The sequence below is a fragment of the Pezoporus flaviventris genome, unplaced genomic scaffold (assembly GCF_033815535.1).
Source record: "Pezoporus flaviventris isolate CSIRO_AGI_PZ_B2104156 unplaced genomic scaffold, CSIRO_AGI_Pfla_v1 ptg000001l, whole genome shotgun sequence".
NCBI lineage: Eukaryota > Metazoa > Chordata > Aves > Psittaciformes > Psittacidae > Pezoporus > Pezoporus flaviventris.
This window is the reverse complement of record NW_026892549.1, coordinates 47353629-47371380: the sequence shown is the minus strand read 5'-3', so window position 1 is coordinate 47371380 and position 17752 is coordinate 47353629. Positions and strand designations below refer to the sequence as shown.

The window sequence follows — 17752 nt, the reverse complement described above, 5'->3', positions numbered from 1 at the left end:
GCCTTTGTCATCTTACGGTATCCATGTTTTCTCTTGTGGAAATACTTTTCTTCCATGTTACTTGATCAGGCAAAACAGGATTTTACAGTTTCTATGTTGCTACTCAAAAGTATTTCCCCAAACTTGCTGTTATTTAAGATAAGAAATGTATTTAGTGTCTTCAAGCTAGTTTCTAGTGAGTACATTTCTATATCAAGTTTGTCCCAAATTCTCATGGAAAAAATGATGAATAAAGGGTTAAGTTTGCTTCATCTTGATCTAAGAAAAATATGGAGGAGAGTATAGTCTTGTAATTTGGGGATGGCCATAATACTAACTTAAGTGTTACAGAATTTTTAAAGAACTAAAGGAAGTGTTTATTAGAAACATCTTCACAATTTGGGAATAATAATGCTGAACAGGGAACAGTAGAACAATGTGGGGGTCTCTGTCACAGCATGCTAGCGCTCCTGCTTTCTGTAGCTGATTTGTCTCAGACATCACAGTGTGTAAGGATTTGGGTGTGATTTATATCCTTTTTGTCTCCTTGCCTGACTTCCACTTCTGCTGCTTTTAAGTCAAGGGGACAAGTACAATTGTAATCATGGTGTAGTGGCTCTAAATCCGCATACATACCCATCTAAAATATTTGCAGTTTTAGCCCAGTAATTCTTAGAAACAGTGTCACCAGGTTTGGTAGTGATTTTCAGGGTAGAATTCATCTCTGTTAGGAACACTGACATTTCTAATTAATTTTACACAGAACGGTGAGGTCACCAAGTGTCTGGACTATGCTTAAAATGGAGATTGAAAGTACCACATTCTTCTCCCTGGGGTGAAATTACGTTTCTTTAGGTTCATGGGGAGTTTGGGAAGCCTTATTTTTTTATTTGTTCATCCAAAAGTATGGTCATGTTTACTAATTACTGACAGCTGCTTAGTACAGTTCCAGTGCATGTGTCTGAATCTCGACAAGCACGGATTAAATCTGGCCAACAAAACCCCCATTAATTTGCAAACCCTACTCACCAGTAGATGGCCTTGGTCACAAAGTTATTGTGGCTGGGAAGTGACTGGCATTAATGAGAGTGTAGAAGGAATAAAGAATGAAATGGTAGAGGCATTGATTCTCATTTAAGTGCTATTTCAATCATTTAGACTTGTCTTATTAAAAAGTCTTGATATTCTTACTGACTTTCATCCTGAGTCAATGATAGTGTCTCATGTACTCTCTGCAGTGTCTACCCATTTTGAAGTGGCAATTTAATACTGTCCTAATATGGGAAAGATGAGTTGTACATGTGAGTTCACACAGGTATTGCTTCTTTTCTCTCCTGACCCAGACTTGTCTGATTAATTCAGGAGCCACATTCAACTTTCTCCAGTTTTTAAGGCATGTTCAAGCTTGACCTTGCCTTCAGTTCAGGTTGTATTTAGTTAAATATTTTCAGGTCTTATGACTGGAAAGCTGCTTAGTAGTAAAAGTCATATTGTTTTTCCAGTAGCGATCATATTCCTTCAAAACTCCACAAGTCCAGTGCTTCTCTTTCTAGTTGCATGGTTAAACTCATTTCCTGCCCCATGTGCTTTGTTGGCTGCAGGTGGGGCCTTTGACATTCCTTATATGCTGTAGTCACATGATGGCTCCCAGCTTATATGAGATGGGATACAAGTGTGTGTAGTAGGAAGTGTTTTTAGATTCATTTCTCTCTTACAGATGGATGTAATAGTTGATAAGGAAGGTACTTAGCTGTTAAAGCAAGCGTTGCCTACACAGCTGTGGTTTTCTTCTTCTAAGGGAAAGGCAGCTGAGCTAAATGGAGCTGTACAGTGAGTACTCACTACAATAAGTCATAGGTTTTTTTTTTCATTGTCTTTTACACCCCCCCCCCCCTTTTCTCTTTCTCCCCATTGCTGATGTGCTTTGCTTTTGGGTTTTTACAGTCCTGCAAAATAGGATGAATGTTGAGCAGGTCACTGTGTACCCCTGCAGCATTGTTGAAAATACCCCCTTGTCACAACTCTCTTACGTATATTTTGTCTGAACTCAGTGATGTATGCTTTTCCTAGTATGAGGTTCTCCTATTGGAGTTGATGGGGAAATTGGAAAATGTCATGCATTTTAATGGGAGCAGACAGCAACTTTTTTGCTGCCTTTGAAGTTACTCTGTCAGAAATAGAAGCAAGCTAAAATTAGACATGCTGTAGTTTCTCTTTTCTGCATTTCCTCCCTCCTCTGCTGTCACAGAACAAAGCTTTTGATAGTGAACTTGGTCCTGTAGTGTTCAGGATCTGTGAGAGAAAGGAGCAAGACAAGCAAAGCAAAGTGCATGTGTAAGCAAGATCAGATCACAGTAGCATCAGGCTGTCAGGACAAGGTTGTCCATGTGGACAGATCTGCCTTTTTGGCATTGGAAATCTACCCCAGTTTGCTACTGATGCAGCTGGCAGAGGAGATGGCATTTCATCAAGGATGCAGTCATTTGTCTTAAGGACATGAAAGATTTGACACATATAGGGAAACAAGTGGTGACATGAATGGTCCTATAAATTATCTTTTGCGGTTGACAGTAACCTTTTACATAAAAAGCTATACTTCTACTCTGATTTGTGTATGAGGGAACAGTCTGAGTTTCCAAGATTCAAGCTGAAGTCCAACCTTAAATTTTACAGAGATTTCATAGTCTGATTGGGGAGGCATGGGAGAGGCTGCCCAGATAAAGCAGAGGTAAATCAGAGCAGCTACAGGCTGTCTCTGCCTTGCACTACTTAGCAGCTGGTGCATCTCTAGCAATCAGGAGTGAAACAGGGGAGGGAGGGAAATGCCTTGTTAATCCCTCCCTTCTGAACTTTCTGGAACTGCTTGGCAAGTGCAGCAATTGTGACGTAAGTACCAGCTGCCAAGCCTGGAAACAAGTTTCAGTGGTACACAGATTAAGTGGCTAGTGGCCTTGCTAAAGCCCATGGGTCTGTTAGAACAGCTGTTTCTGAGCTTGCTGGAGTGTTAACACTGCTTGAGGACCTTCATGCTTCTTATCTGCAGTACAGCCAGACAAGGTCATTACTTGTGATGTTATTTTTTGGTAATTTGTATCATTTTGTAAACTGAGAACTAATGAATGTAAATAATGGTTTGGGGGACTTAATGTGCTTTCAGAGGGAACAGGGTTGAGGGAGTGAAATACAAAGTGAAGAGCAAACTAATGAATTTGTGTAGTCCATAATGTGTCATGCAAGAAGGCATTGACCATTAAACAGGTGAGCTTGCTGGCTTGATAGGGGTGGAAATTAAGTCATGAAGAGGTCTACCTTGGATTGACAGCTGCCTGATATCTCTCAATTCTTGTATGTTCAAAGTGCATGTATTAAAATCTGTAATGAGCTTAGTCAGGCACTTTGACCTTTTTAATTACCAGTGGGGTGATTGTCCCTTAGGTCTACCTCAGGCTCAGCACCCTATCACAGAGCCTGCTGAGCTGTTAGCCTGTTCCCTGCATTTTTGTAATTAGTGTCATTAAGCACCTTTTTTTCCTCTGAGATAAGAGGTATTTTTTGTAAGACAGAATAGTAGAGGAATCACTGATCCTGTGGGTGCAGTTTGCACTGCCTGTTGGTAGAGGTTAGGGTTCCTATTATTGATACGCAGACTTCTGTATGGACTTCTGCTGCAAAGTGCTTTCAGAAGGTGTCATTCCTGCTGTGGCAGCTCAATCTCTGCCCATGAAAGTGTGGTGAAACTCAGTGGGGAGAGAATTAAACCGTGCAGTTTCACTCCTTCCATAAGGTTCCAGCCCTCTGTCTAAGAGTATAGTAAAATTAGTACAAAAAAAAGTGCATGTAAAGATGGTAGGTTTATTGTTGCTTGGATTATAAACTTGATTGTGTATCTGCTTTAAAATTTCAGAAGCAAATTGACAGATCATATTTTGAGTCTGAATTTATATCAGCCTTCAGATGCATTACAATTATAATAAAATCTTAGGTAGCCTGATTTCTACTATGAGTAAGGGAGGGCTTTTCCATTATTATTCACACTACTCTAGTGGGTTTTGTTTGTATTTTGCTTTTGTATTTTCTCCTAAACACCAGCAGTTAGTCAGGGCTGAAAATAAGCCTTCCATTGCTGAGAAATAGTATAGACAGCTAAGAGAAAATAGAATTTTTTTTTGTCTGGTCAGTCATTCTTAGTGCTGCATATTCTACTTCCAGATTCTGGCTTGGAAAGAAGTCTTTTTGAATGCCAGACTTGTGGCTCGCTATGACTCTCTGCAGTGGAGACTGTTGTTTCTTGATGGAATTATCTGCATGTATTTTGCCCAGGTTTCTGCTAGTACAGTGTCCCCAGGTACAGCTTCTGCTTCAAGGTCTCCTGCAGTGTACAATTTAATCTCTTGCTTTCATTTCACTGAAGTAGGTAGGTTTCAGCAAGGGCTGGGTGAAAGTTAGTGCCTGCATTATACTGGAGGTCTGCTTAAGTGATCTAATGGCTCCTTCTGGCAAAATCTGTGAAATTATAAGAGCAGAAGTAGAGAGAGGAAGGGAATCAAAGGTGGATGGTAGCACAAGGTTCGTATAAAGAGGAAGTGGTATGTATTCTGACTGTAGAGCAGGAGCTTTATCAGCCCTGAAATGGAAGTAAGTTTAGAAAAACTGGACAAAATAAAAACATTGTCAAGGCACCACCCCAGAACTCTTCAAGAAGTTCTCCCTTCTACTAGCCTATTGTCAACCTAAATAGGCAATAGAATTTGTCTTGATTATATGATAAAAGTAGTCTAATGTCTGTGTTATCAGGAGAAAACTAAGTCTAGAGGATGTACAGTGAGTTGTGTCAGTTGTGAGGGAAGTCTTCAGAAAACTTAAAATGTGAAGACATCTCACCTTCATTTGCAAGACCCCAGGTTACTTCTCATTAGCAGCGGTCAGTGACCGCTCCTGAGAGTGATACATTCAGCCTGCAGTCAAATGGCCTTCTTGCTTATCTACTTATTTACTTTCACACAACCCTCTTCTTTCCTAACCTCCTTGCAGATCTAGCATTTGTACAGTGGCTAATTCAGAAGGTTAGCTGGTGAGACTCATTCACAGATGCATTAATCTCATTGGAGTCTCAGAATCATTTGACAGTCTTTCTCAAAAACCTCAGTGTCTCCAATAGCTTAACGAGCAGAGCACACTGCTGCATCTGAGCCTGCTGTATTTATCTGGCATTGGAATAATTTCCTCTAATTTCGTATTTCTGTTTCTGTATTCTCAAGCTTGATTTGCAGGATTTTATTTCTGCTGTTAAACACAGTAGCAAAGAGTACTTGTACTTTCTCCCTAGCATTATTTCTGATACTGTGGGTCACCAGTAAGGATTTCTTTCCTTGTTTCACTCTTTTGTTGACACCTTACCACTATAGTCTCTTCTCATTTTGTTTTTAACCCTGTGCATTCCTAGTCTTTCTACTATATTCTACTATACTTTCTTGCTCTGTTTGCTTTCTTTATGGTGCATTAAGTTATGATTTCTTTCATCCTGTGCCCAGAAAAGAAGATAAAGTCTGCTTCAAAGACTATGCCCAAAGCTACTTAAAAAAAAAAGGTGGGGGGGGGGAGGAGAGGAAGTTTGCTGATTCAAGCATTCAGAAAATGCCAGAGGAAGGCCAGCATTAGTTTCCTCCTCTCAGATTTTCATGGGCTCTTATCTTGCTGCTGTCTATATGTCTGCTGGGACAGGCATAGCTGTGTCACTTGAAGTCAGGGCCTGCCTGAATGCAAGTGGTTCTGAAAACTGACCACAGTATCATGTCACAGTGCGTGCTCCTTCCTGCACAGGTCTCTAGTCATATTCTTCTTATGTAAATCGATATCCTAACTCTCAATACTGTTTATTTGATACGTAAAATGTCTGTGTCCATTCAAGCATTAATCCGGCCGATTGAGCACAAAAGGCATAATTGTTTGCTTTAGGTTCTGTGCTGCTTTACTAAGAGAGTGCCCCTGTAACTTACATTTATACGGTCTGTCCTTATTACTAAAGTTTTTCTTGGGTTTTCACTAGACATCTTGAAGAATCCTCCCTTTACCATTTGGATGTAGAATGAGCTATAAAGTGTGGAGGATTGTACAAGGATTCAGTTAGATATGTAGTGTTGCTTGCTTCCTTCTTAGCTGGTTTGCTGGGCTTTGTGGTTTGTAGGAGCTGTTGTGGGGGAGTTTTGAATCAGTTTCTCATCTCCTTTAATTTCTTGTTTGCATTCGCAAGAGGCTGCCTGTTTTAGTAGTCTTCTATATTTCTCCCCAGTGGACTATATTTCCTGTTTTCTTCGTGAACAGCACTGTATGTTAATTGTTTTACCATTTTTGCTTTCTTCCTGAATGATCTGGGAGCTATTTTGGGCTTTTATCCAGATATACATCTCTCTTGAAAGTGTGTCAGCTCTCCACATTCCCAAGCTGAAGAAGACTGTTTTGAAATCCACATATGCACTTTCAGATGTTTCCATTTTCCTTGCCCTCATTTCTGTGGCATTTCTTTATGAAGTCTTGACATTGTGCCTTTACTGACTCCACAGCAATTTGGAGCACAAATGTATCTGAGGGAGGTGGCTTGAAGATCTAACACCAGGTGTTATTAAACTGGTAGTCCTGATTATTGGTGAAGACCACATCTAGATATGTGGTCTTTGTGTTTTTTTTATTGGGTTCTTGGGTTTTTGTTTGGGGTTTGATGGTTTTGGGGGTCTTCTTGTTGTTGTTGGTTTGGAGTTATCTGTTTGCTTGTTTCTCAAGTGCTGCATCCAACATAACTGTTTTGTAAAATAAATCAGTGAATACGTTTGTAACTACTGTTGTCAGTGCCCTAAATACTTGAGGTGCTTTGTGCTTCATATTCACAGGGCTGACATTGCACATAATTAAAATCCTGACATTTCGGCATTAAATATTTTATTGAGTCATATTTTATTCACATGCCTTTTCTCATTCAAGGTTCTCTGGTATGCATCAAATGCACGTTAGGCCTACAGTCTGCTGTAGCAGCTTAAGTATAGATTAATTTCTTATGCTCCTTAGTTTGTAAAACAGCTTGGGTTTTGAGTTTCAGCTTCCGTGTTTTCTACACTCTCTCTTCTGTTTTTTTCTTCCGCCAAGAAATTGTCCAGAAAGATTGTGTTTTCGGTGGATATTTGGGTGTCTGTCCCTAAATGCAGAGCAGATCAAAGATCCTAAATAGGAAACACTGCATATGTTCAGGGGATTTAAATGTAGCATGGCTATTATGGCTTGCTTAAACAGCTTTTTACAATTTCCATCCCATTATTCGCTATGCTTTATTCCATCCTAGTATTCTTAATTGTGATTTCCACTAATGGAAACAAGAGCAACACCAAGTAAGTGTGGAAGGTAAGTCATTTTGGGAATACAGGAGTATCGCCCCTGAGAAGATAGTACTGAGGAGAGACACAAATTTGTAATTATTCCCATTTTGTTTTGTCTTTCTGGATGAGAGCAAACTGTGCAGCACGGAATTTCTTCAGACAGTGTGTAAGCTACTGCACAAGTAATATTAGACTGGCATGAGTCTGACAAAATTCTCAAGCCATGCCCTGGAGAGCTGTGTGTGGGCATCCTTAGGCAGATTTTAAATAAAAGGCACCAAAGGAAGTCCCCATGTGGCATAAGGCATGAACACTTCAGAGGGTCAGAAGACATGTAAATGTGTGTCATGCTGGCAAAATAATCCTGGTGTTTGAGGAGTTGTTTCCATTTTGCTCACCTTCCTAATGCTTAGATCTCATGTGTAATGAGATTCCTAAAGAACAACTGTCCTTTATGGTTGCTACACTGCTTCATATTTTCCTGAGTACGTTCCCTCAGTATGTTTGTAGTTAGGATAAGGTACAGAAGTCTAAGCTGTATAAGCACTCCTAAAAAGGTACTGTGTACGTACAGAAATGTTAATCTATATGTTCCCTATAAGCCAACCGTTGTAACCAGTCTTTCTAAATCATCGAGACATGAAAAACCTGTTTTACACGCAGCTTTCAGAGCTTTTTATTTAATATATTGATTTACAGATGGCAGTGGGGGTGGATGCGTGGAGGAGGTCTTGAATACCCAGGTTCACATGCAGAGCTGTTGAGACAATGCAATTCTCTAGCCTCTTCCTGGTGCAGTTTCTGTCAGGTCACAATCTGCCTCCAGTATTTGTGCTTGATTAGCATGTGCTTTTAAAGCATGAGTTTTGATTGTTTGAGGCATGATGGTTCTGTTCTTCCGAGGCCTGAGTACCAAGCATTTTTCAGCGACTTAGTGAATGGTATTAAGCAGTTGTTCTGCTGAAGTCAGCTCACAGAAGACACGAGTCAAAACATATTGAGTCTTATAAATTACTCCCTTTTGATTTCAGCATGCTTCAGAATAGGCTGTGATTCTGTAAGAAGTCTGGGCATTCAACAATATGAGGTGCTGCTGTGTGTACTAGCCCCAGTCCTACCAAATACTCCATACAAGTACCATTGTTTGCATAGTTTTACTGTAGCTTTTTAAATTTTGTGGTTTTCTAGGAATTTTGGTTTGTTGGTTGTTTGGGGTTTTTCTGTTTTGTGGTGGTTTTTTTTGGTCAGAATTACAACCAGAGTGCCTGTCACATTGCAGGCTTTATAATTCCAGGTTTAGATTCCTTTTACAAATCCAAGCCTCTCTTTCCCAGTTTGAGTTTTCTTAAGAACTACTCAGAATGTGTTCTTGAGGCTTACTGTGCGTGTTGCTTTGTCACAGAATGGGAGCTATGACTTTCCTCTCCTCCCGAGTGCAGTTCAAAGACCAGCTTTGTGTGAAACCAGACCTGTTCTACCCTTGCATGGTCTTGAAGCAGTAAAATGTGGTGTTATGTGGGGGACAGCCTGGGTACCCAGAGCAGCAGTTCCTTCAAGCAGTAGAGCTCTCTCCATGAATCAAATTAGCCAGTGTTTGGGCTTCAGATACTTCCCTGACCTATATAACCGTCTAAAGCTTCCTGTTCTAATATTGATTTAAGACTTAAGTATCAGTGGCTTATTTTTCTACATTATAATTCTCTTTCCTATTTAACATGGACCTCTGGGATATGCAGAGGGACAAAGTCAGACCTTCCTGGCAGTCAGGATGGGGGTTGGGGGGGGAGGCATGTGCAGGCCATTGAAAAGAGGCAGAGCTTGAATTGCTGTGCAACACTTTTTTTGGTACAGCAATCAAACTGTGTATTGTACTTCTTGCCAAAACAGAGGAAACACAGCCCTCATTCTCTTGCAAGTTCCCTCCTGTGTTTGTTAGGTTACCTTAAAGCTTCATCTTATTTATAAGCCCTAACCCATCCTTCTCATGAACTGTTTCTGAATCACTAGAAAAAGAAAAGTAGAAGGTACTTCTTGCTTTGTGCAGCTCTGGTTAACAGCTGTACCTCTTAGGGAAAATAGCCAGTGGTGATAAAATCTCACCATGCTCACTCTCATGAGTAAAGAGTACTACTGCAGCATATGCTGCTTCTCCCCAGGACCTCTTGTGTGGCAGCAGTCAGCATAATGCCGAACAATTTAATTGTGGGGAAAGAAAGGTTTATTCCTCTCCTTCCCCCCTCTTGGCTATCTATTCCAGCTCTTGCTTCTTTGCTGGTTTTAATTTAGAAAATGTTCTGGGCTCCCAAATGACCCAAAAGTCACTGGCTTCTTTGCTCATTTATCAGCCTGGTCCAGCAGTCATGAGCTTTTTGGAAGTGTGAGAAATCGTTTATATTCTGTTTCTGCATGCGATTGGCCCTGCAGTACTGGGTTGCAAGGTTGTGCCTTCTTTCAGCAGCAGTTCTCCCTTGTGAAGCCTTGTCTCTGCAGTTGAACCAGTGCTTGGGCAGCCCACTGTCCCCAGATGAAGCTTGTTATGTCAGATCATCTGCATAGTTGGTGTCCCGGTGTTACATACTAATCTTCCCCCTTAGATGGTGGTTGTTCTGATCCACCATTGCTAACCACAAGCAGTCAAAATTGAGGGTAGTGGCTTAATATTTGTAAAACTTTTTTGTAAACCAAACTGAACTCTGATATCTGTTTGCTTTTGGTTTATTCTGGCTTTCCGAGGCTGTATGCTCATTAAAGGCATGCTTTTTAAAGCTTTTCTCTGTGATGCTGAATAATAGGTGTGTGTATTGTCCAGTGTCACTGAGACTGTCACATGCTTGTAGGAAATAGGGGTTTAGGATCCATGTGAAGCATAGTAAGAAATCACAGGAGCTGATCGCAGCACTTAACCATGTTTGCAGGTGGAAGCATACACAAGCATAAGCTAGTTGACTAGCCCTGCCCATGGAAACACGAAAGGGTTTTATAGCTCTTTCTTGTCTGTGAATTTGCATTTGAGATTCCCTTTTCATAAGTGGCATACACCTCACTTAAAGGAGGTGGTGGTGTCCTTGTCCAAACTGTACCTTGTAAGTCAAAGCCATTGCAATCCTACTAGCTACTGCCTCCTGAGGCTTAAAGCTTTCCACGTTTTCTGGTTAAGGGGGATTTTTAAAATACTATGAGGAGTTTACCTTGCGTGCTTTCTTCAGTCCTATTTAGGAAGGGAAAGCGTGTCTAATCCTCCCAACACAGGAGAATTTGAATGCAGTAGGAACACTGACCGCCTCTCAATATTCCCCTTCAATATATATATATATATTTAATGCATATAACTATTAACAAAACTCCCCACTACTTACTAAAACTGCATCTTCCATAAGGCCAAAGTTCATAATTGTCCCATGGGTATAAACAAGATCAGCACCTGACCATTACTTTTCCTGATAGGAAGCTCAGAGTGCAGAAGGATGTGCTTGTATTGTGAACTGTTCCTCAAAAAGTTCGATATATGTGCCAATGAATAAAATAAAAGCCTTAATATTTAAACTACCCAGTTTGTATTCCCCTATCTAGAACATTACAGATAATTTTTGTAATCATTAGGGAGTTTATTTTCTCTAGCCAAAGAAGTAGGCTACACAAGGAAACTGGATCACTTTTTCCAATGAACAGAAGATCCTTTTGACCAGTTTAGTTCTTGCCCTAGAATGAAATCTGTATGGTTCACCTCTGCTCCTGTGTGTATAGACACTTAAGCACATCTGTGGAAGTTTAGAGGAATTAACAGGGATTATGAAGCAATAAAGGGAATTTTTAATAATAAATTTCTAACCCTCAGTGTGCCTGTTACCTGGAATTTGCTACCACTTGTAGAGATTTGCTACCACTGAAGGAGGCAGGCCACAAGCTGAAAAAATGTTTATTTGGGATAGCTTAAGGTAACTGGATCAGCTTGTTAAGAGTGTTGTTATTGGTTAACATGACTGTTAGAAGATCTGGAAGGGGGTTATCTTGATGACTGGAAAGTTATCCTCTTGGCTGCCAGAGTAAGTTAACATCCATATGTGGAGGTCATTGTGCCGCTGTTTTAGTTACAGTTGTACTTCGAGTTGGTACATCTGTTTGAGTCCTCTCTTCAAAAGCCATCTTAATGTCTTCATTCCTTAAAACAAAATCAAACCTAACAAACAAAAAACAAACAAAAAACCAAATCCACAACTCCTTCTTTTTTCTACAAGATGGTCGCAGTTTTTTCTGGACTTTAATTTTAGTATTATCCATTTAAGATGCTTATGAGAAGAATGTTGCAGTGAAACAGTGGATGGAAGTGTTGCTTTGAAGCTATCAACCAGTTGCAGTCCTAGGTTTTGTGATGCAAAGTTTCAAGCTATGCATGACCCAGACTCTCTTCTGACCTCTACCAGCTAGGCCATCAGCTTGTCTAGTTTGTAATTGATAAAGGGTGTCAGAACGTACTTGGTGTGTCTCTCTCATCTGAAGTAATTGTATTTCACATGGTGAGGCAGCAGAGGCAAGGAATGGAGCAATGGTGTTTCAGAGAAACTGGCTTGAGTTAGGGGACCTTTCTTGGAAAAATAAACAAAGCATAGGGTATAATAAGCATAGCTCATTGAAAAGAAAGCAGCTTCCAAATGCTGCAAGGAGCAATGCAGCATGAGTTGAGGCAGACATTTTTGCATGATTCTCCCAAATGACTCCCTATGATTAGACTGCATTGGCTCAGGCTGAAGAAGAAAGAGAATCTTGAAAGACAGTTAGAAAGATTTTATTGTTTCTGTATGGGAAGCGTATGTTTTCCCTTAGCATCACAGTTGCATTCTGTGAGTCTGCATACATTAACTTGAATTGATGGTTTATTAAGAGTATGAAATGCTCCCTGGTGTTAGCATTTATCCACTCCCTGTCTTCTTCCAGGGAAATAAATTCCTTTCTGGTAAACATTGTTCCTGGAGCTGGAAGCATCAGGGAAAAGAAGCTTGTGGGTGGGCCCTGAATCTGCAAAATACCTTTGTGCCTCACGTCTTAAAGATTCTACTTGCATTCTTGCTCAGAAGGGAAAAGGGACAAGGAAGAGCTCCCATGAGGATGAGAAAAATATCACAGTGTAAAATATCTCTAAAATGACAAGACTGGCAGTGAGACACTGAGGTATTTGCCCTTCATAATGTCATGATTAATTGCACAGAACTGTGATGTAAAGCTGAATTCAATCCTTCTGCCAAGGTTTTTGCCTAAACTAATGCTTTTTATGTTCTGGTACAAGCTGTTGCTACGAATGCTGTACAGTCACCCATCACTTAAAAGACCGAGGAGCACCATTGTCTCTAGTTATAGATGTGAACAATGATGCTGACATTAAGGACTGTCCAATGCTAAGTTGTTTTGTTAATTTGCTTGCTTACTTGTATTACAAGCTCAGTGAAGTTAACTTCCTTAATAAATCCTTTCTTTGAATCAAGCAGAAGGCACCAGTACTGTCTTTGACTTGAAATTTAAAAAATACTGAGCTCTGGATGAATGGATGTACCCATGACGTTTTCATTATTTTACATTAACATGCAGGTGGTTTTCATTTAGAACAAAATAATCTTTGCTGTACCTTAGAGATAACTTTGGCCTTATGTATTTATGGAATGAGCCTGTAGTTAATTCATGCTGATGCTAGGAAAAAGTATGCAAGCACTGAAGTAGTTTAAGTAAAAATAGGTAACATAATTTGCTGGTTTTATAATCACCATCTTTTTCCATCACAGTCAAGAATTGTTTTATGAACCTCTGATGTTTGATGATCACCATGTCAAACACCTTGTGGGGTGAGTAAAGCAGATAACTGAACTTTTTTGTACTACTTTCTTGCTGACTGCATATACTTCTATAGAGGGAAAACGTAACTCAGATAATATTTAAAGTTTAACTCTTTGTATGCATATCTGCTGATCAGTATGTGAAAATTAAGAACAAAGCCTGGTTTATGTTTAAAGGAAGATAAGTTGCTTCATTGTTCCCTTCCCACACCAGCCACTTTATGTAGCTTCTATTATGCAAAGTTGTAGATACCCAGGAAACAGAAACACTATCATGTGCTTTATCAAGTAACCTGTCACAGATGACAAATAATTATTAGTGATCTTGTTACCATGAACAAATGGTTTTGTACTTGAACAGTGTTGATAACGCATTTATAGAAAACACATTCAAGTCAGAAGGAAATTATAAGAAAAAAATAACACTTTCTGCGTATTTCTGTTTTATTCCAAGTCATAGCTGTGGACATTTACAAAAGTGTTTATAAGTTGCTACAAACGGAAGCTTTTTTTCTTACAGACTTTGATGAGAATAATCTAATTTGATCTTTGAAATATTTGGAATCACTGAAGTTGATAGGGATTATTTCACCCATATGTGAATAGTATTAAACAGTTTCTAAGGCAATGCAACTATTTAGGAAAGGAAGTGCTGTGTAATCGTAAAAACTGTAGGCAGAATTTAAGTTGGCAGATTGCTCTCAGTGCCGGTTGAAATGCTGCAAGGTCACAGGATCCTTCCTGTGTAGCATTTGCTGAGAGAATAGTTCCTGGAATCCTTGATTATGGTGAGAAACATGAACTTCTTATCTGAAAGGCAGCATATGTGATGCCTTTAACATTATGTTTTGGAAATCGATCTTGATGAAAGTCAGAAAGACCTGAAGACTCACCTGAAAAAAAGTTTCACATACTTTCTTTTCCCTGATATTTGGTCAATTACGTTTCAAAATGTCTCTAACTACAATTCATATTTCCTTGTAAGAATGTGTTACAAATAAATTTGAAAAACTCAGCAACTAGGGAGAAGAGTAGGCTTGAATGATGACCGGGTGTTTTTTCCCTTTCTCTGGGTTTATGTGGAGGAAATATCTATTGCTCTGGACCCGTATACCTGACAGTGGTATGTAAGTGTTTCCTAGGAACCCTCTTCAGAGTTGCATGTTACACACCAGTGCTACCATATTGCCAAAACTTCATAAGCATCGAAATACCTGTACTTCCACCGCTCTCTGAATGTTGGTGAGGTTTATAGTGGGCTAGTGTGTTTCCATCACAAGCCAGGGAGCAGTTCCAGAGGCAGGCTTTGAGAGGAGACTCAGTGTATTGCCAGCAAGTTTGGAGCACATGGTGCCTCTTTAAAATCCCTTCTCGGAGAAGAGCGATACTTAAAATAGACTCCTTTTCTGTAACACCATATGTAAGCTATTATCAATCAAAAGTTCTCCAAACTCATTGTTCTGCGTTCTATAAAGGGAACCTTCTCAAGCAGCAGGGAGCCACCACCTCATGAAATGCAGAGGAAATGTGCTCAAAACAGGGAAGGAGTCCTACATTTTAAAACCCAGAGAAGGGTTTAGAGGTACAAGTAAACAAGTTTCTTATGATTGCATTCATGTGTTTTATACCTCTATCAATGTGGCTTTTAAAAATATAAAATCATACGATCTTATTCTGAAGAAGAGGGCTATCTTGTTCTGGGGGTTTTGTTTTGCTGTGTCTTATAAGAAGCTAGACAGTGGCTTATTGAAGTCATAGTTAACCCTAGTAACTTAACAATATCAAAACTTTGCTGTTTCCTTAAGTGTAAAGCAAGCTCTTCCTTTTCCTTTTCAATATGAAAGCATACAGTTTATGAAGCTCTAATTCTCCTTGTTTTCGACAGCTTGTCTGCATAACATAAGCAGCACAGAAAAGCTAGGCTGTCTGTTAGTAGTACCTCTTGGCCACCATCAGAGTCTGGAGAGCAGTTCTGGTTTAACAAGTAGTGCTAGGCATGGGGCAGAGCTGGTAATGGCAGCTCTGCTGCCAGCTGTATCTTGGGGAGTTTGGGTGCTTCAGAGGGTTCTTCAAGCCTCTGTAGCTATTGTTGCTGCAGTTTTTTTCTTCATGGTTGTGGCAACAGTGTTTATTTCCGTCTTGGAGGTTGGCTGTAGAGGAAGCAATGTCAAAGGCATCAGGTAGATTAGAACAGTCTTTCTCTTGGTATTGCAAAACCATCACTTATTTCTTGACAAAACTTGCAGTGAAAACATAATACTACTTAGTGAAATGGTAGCCGAGTTGCAGTCTAGACTTCAGGGGAAAAAAGCAAGTGTTTCAGACCAGCATTCCTTCTTTCTGCTTTCAGTCCTGGGTTTTTTTGGAGGTAGGTAAATCCCTGATACGTCAGTGTCCATTAGAGCTGTGTTGCTACAAGCACATAGCACATCCTTATGTGACCTGCTGTCCCAGAAGTGGGTAGAGCTTGCACAAGGTAAGCCTTTTGAAGTTACCAGGAGCAGTCTCTTTGGCAATACTGTTTCCTGAAAGGGTGCTCTGATGACATCTTTGAGGTTTCTAGGACTAGGTTTCTAGGGCAAGTGCTAGGATTTGGGTGTATATTGTATTTAATTTAATGGATGAATAATATTTTTTGCTAGGAATGCTAAGGCTTTTAAGAACCTTATCTCAACAGCGTGGGTTGCCTGGCCTGTATTTATTCATCAGTATGATCTCTGTCCGTGTTGCATACTGTGAAAATCAGTAAAGAACAACAGAGAGGGTTTCTCTGCACCAAATAGTATGTGCTCAGACCCTCAGACGCTACGCAGGTAGACCACACTGCGAAACACCTTCTTAAGACAGAAACATGTACAAATACTCAATTAAGCTTTTAGCTGTGAGACCTGAAATTGGACCTTATACAGTACGTGGTCACTGAATGAAGCTGATATTTGCTTAGTATTTTTTCAGATGTGCTCAAGCAGGGAAGTTACCTAAAGTCCAGGTTTTTTTCATCTGACTTTAAGTACCCAACTTGGCTAGGTGGTCTCAGAAAACTCAGTAGATATCTAAACAGCTTTCTGTGTCCAGGCTGCTGGGCTGTGGATGCAGCTCAGGATACGGTTGGTTTCTGGGCTGCAAGTGCACACTGTTGGCTCATGTTATTTCTCGTTAACCAACACCCCCAAGTCCTTCTCTGCAGGGCTGCTCTGAATCTCTTCTCTGCCCAACCTGTAGCTGTGCCTGGGATTGCTCTGACCCAGGTGTAGAACCTTGCACTTGGCATGGTTAAACTTCATGAGGTTGGCATCAGCCCACCTCACAAGCATGTCAAGGTCCCTCTGGATGGCATTCCTTCCCTCCAGCGTATCAACCGAACCACACAGCTTGGTGTCATTGGCAAACTTGCTGAGGGCGCACTCAATCCCACTGTCCATGTCAGCAACAAAGATGTTGAACAAGGCCGGTCCCAACACCAGTCCCTGAGGGACACCACTTGTTACTGCTCCCCAGTTGGACACTGAGCTGTTGACCACAACTCTCTGTGTGCAGCCATCCAGTCAATATTTTATCCAGTCAATACTTTTATGGTGGTCCATCCATCACATTTATGTCTCTTTCAGTTCTTAATAGATGGCAGCTGAGATTAGTTATATGTAACTAATAGTCATCCAGGATATATGCCTAAACCAAGAAGAGGGAGAGAGAGGTGTGAGAGGCTCTGTCTGAAGTAGCATACAAAGAAGTTTCTGGCTGAACTCAGCCATACTTCCAATTCAATGTGCTGTAACGCAGCTGGGAACGGCATTTTAAAACTAAAATTCTGAGGTTTTTCAGGCTCACATCAATGAGTGATTGATTTAATCATGAGTCCATAATAGTGAACTGAGAACTGAACAGAGTTCCACACTCTTCTTGCAGAATTTGATCAGTTACTTGCAAATGAAAAAGTAAATTCACTGTTGTGATGAATCATGTTTTAAAGCCTTCACTCTACCCCTTAAACCAACATTTCATTAGCTTTGGAAATGGTGAATAATCAAAATAACAAATTTGGTCAGCGGAGAGCGTCCACCTTGAGAAAGCTAAAATGGGAAAATAATTTGAATCAAGGAAGTTCTTTAATACATTACTTTGGAAAGCAGCCCAGTTAAAAACACTGGATCAGATTCACAAATCAGAATGTTGCCTTTTTCAACAGAGCGGGATCTCTGCAAAGAAGAGCAGTGACAGCTTGGGAGTACCTGTTTTCTCTCAAACCCTGTTAGTCTTTAGAAAACTCCACGGCATGCTTCGCTTTATTGCAGACTTTCTTGAGTCCCTGCAGGATTTCACTAAATTAGTAACCTCCCTACGGGGGATTTTTCCTTTCTGATGTCTGTTATAAGCAGTTAAACAAAACAGGGGTTTGTAATGGGGGCTCAAGTCTGACAGTAGAGCACATTATGGAGATGGGCTAGAAAGAGGAAAGTACAAGTGTTCTGGATATGGTTCTGTCAATCCTGTTTGCAGTAACTGTACTGTAAACATCGGTGCATGTTAGCCACACTGGCTGGTGTGGTTGCAGTAACTGCAGGAACCCGTGCTTCAGGGCCTTGGGCA

General features: G+C 40.3%; 1 long non-coding RNA gene across 1 annotated transcript; it reads left to right on the top strand.

The window, feature by feature from the left end:
• Positions 1–1725: 1725 nt before the first annotated feature.
• On the top strand, positions 1726–15341 carry LOC133270921 (uncharacterized). The gene is made up of 3 exons (XR_009743962.1): positions 1726–3036; positions 13115–13174; positions 15051–15341. It is a non-coding gene; the product is annotated as an uncharacterized LOC133270921 (long non-coding RNA).
• The last annotated feature ends 2411 nt before the right edge of the window (positions 15342–17752 follow it).